The sequence below is a fragment of the Spinacia oleracea genome, chromosome 4 (genome assembly GCF_020520425.1).
Source record: "Spinacia oleracea cultivar Varoflay chromosome 4, BTI_SOV_V1, whole genome shotgun sequence".
In the NCBI taxonomy this organism is placed as follows: domain Eukaryota; kingdom Viridiplantae; phylum Streptophyta; class Magnoliopsida; order Caryophyllales; family Amaranthaceae; genus Spinacia; species Spinacia oleracea.
Window position 1 is genome coordinate 64,724,414 of NC_079490.1, and position 1,567 is coordinate 64,725,980.

Genomic DNA, 1,567 nt, shown 5'->3' on the forward strand with positions numbered 1-1,567 from the left:
GAGCAAGTGTTTGAGAACATGGCACTCCCGGTTAAGAACTTGGGAATACCGGGGGCATTCGAAGCTACATGTGGTATTCAAGCCCCAACAACGGGTGCCAACAACTTTGAGATCAAGCCCGCCTTGATCAATTTGGTGCAAAGCCACCCCTTTTGTGGGAAGAGTAATGAATCACCTCACGAACATCTCAAACAGTTCGAGCACTATTGTGACACAATCAAGCACAATGGTGTCACATCGGATTATGTGAGGTTGACATTGTTTCGGTTCTCTCTACTTGGGCGAGCAAGTGATTGGCTTGACAAGGAGGTCAAGCCCAACTCACTTCACACTTGGACCGAAGTGACAAGTGCATTCTTAAACAAGTTCTACTGGCATGGGAAGACGGCGGAGTGTCGCCACAAGATCCAATCCTTTGAGCAAAAGCGAGATGAGTCACTCTTCGAAGCTTGGGATCGTTTCAAGGAGTACCAAAGGGAATGCCCACACCATTGGATTCCTAAATGGTTGTTGCTCCAAACATTTTACTTGGGGTTGAGTCCAAGTTCGAAGACAAGTCTTGATGCGGGCGCGGGAGGCCCCATTATGAATAAAACTGAGGATCAAATAGAGGAAATCATTGAGGATGTAGTTCAAAACTACTAATCTTGGCATGTAGGCACAAGGAATTATGATGGGAAAGGTAGAAATGAAGATGGTAAGGGTTCGGTGTACGCCATAGAGCAAGCACGAATGATAGAGAAGCTTACCTCACGCTTGGAGAAGCTCGAAAATACACCAAGTCAATCGCCATCACCGTCTACAATCCCTCCTCCCTCGGCCAATCTTCTCTCTCAGGGGAAGGACAAAGTTAGTTCTTATGGCTCAATGCCTCCAGGCACATTCTTTTGTGAAAATTGCCAAGACTATAGTCATTCCTCCGATGCATGCCCCTTAGTTCATAACTTGTCATTTGTGGATTATGGCCCTTCGTATGAAGGAGAGTTTGATGTAGAGTATGCTAATTCCATCAATGAGAGGTCTAGGAATGATAACCCTAACAATCCTAATTTTGCTAGGCAACCTAGTGTTGGAAGTATAGGTAGTGATGCTTCAAAAGAATGAAAATTGTGCTTGTCCCACATTGACAAAAAATAAGAGTTTTACCCACTTTATATATCCTCACTCCACTAATAGGTTTGTTAGAAGACTTGAGAGGAGGCTCTAGGCCACCGCACACGTGCGCGCGCGCGGGGGCCGGGCTGGGCCGGGCTCGGGCGAGGGCGAGTGGTGCGGCGCGTTCGCGGGTGTGGGTGGGGCCCTTTATGCCGCCAATCAATCCCGTGTAACGACTAGTTGTTGTATTTTGGTAACCGAATATTTTCCATAACGGTTACAGATTTTATTCCGGAAATTGAGTCATTGATTGATTCTAATTGATTACCGAACTTATTTCCTTCCCGAAATAATTCTTCAGCCTTCCGTTATTTATTTTGGCTTCCTCCTTCACAAAGAAAACACTGAAAAATTGCTCTCCGAAAATTTTCCTCTCAAACACATACTCTCTGATTCATTTTGGGCAACGTTC

General features: G+C 45.6%; 1 non-coding gene across 1 annotated transcript; it reads right to left on the reverse strand.

Annotated features, from left to right (window-relative positions):
• Window positions 1–391: 391 nt before the first annotated feature.
• On the reverse strand, window positions 392–498 carry LOC130460335 (small nucleolar RNA R71). Its single transcript, XR_008920231.1, has one exon. It is a non-coding gene; the product is annotated as a small nucleolar RNA R71 (small nucleolar RNA).
• Between the last annotated feature and the right edge of the window lie 1,069 nt (window positions 499–1,567).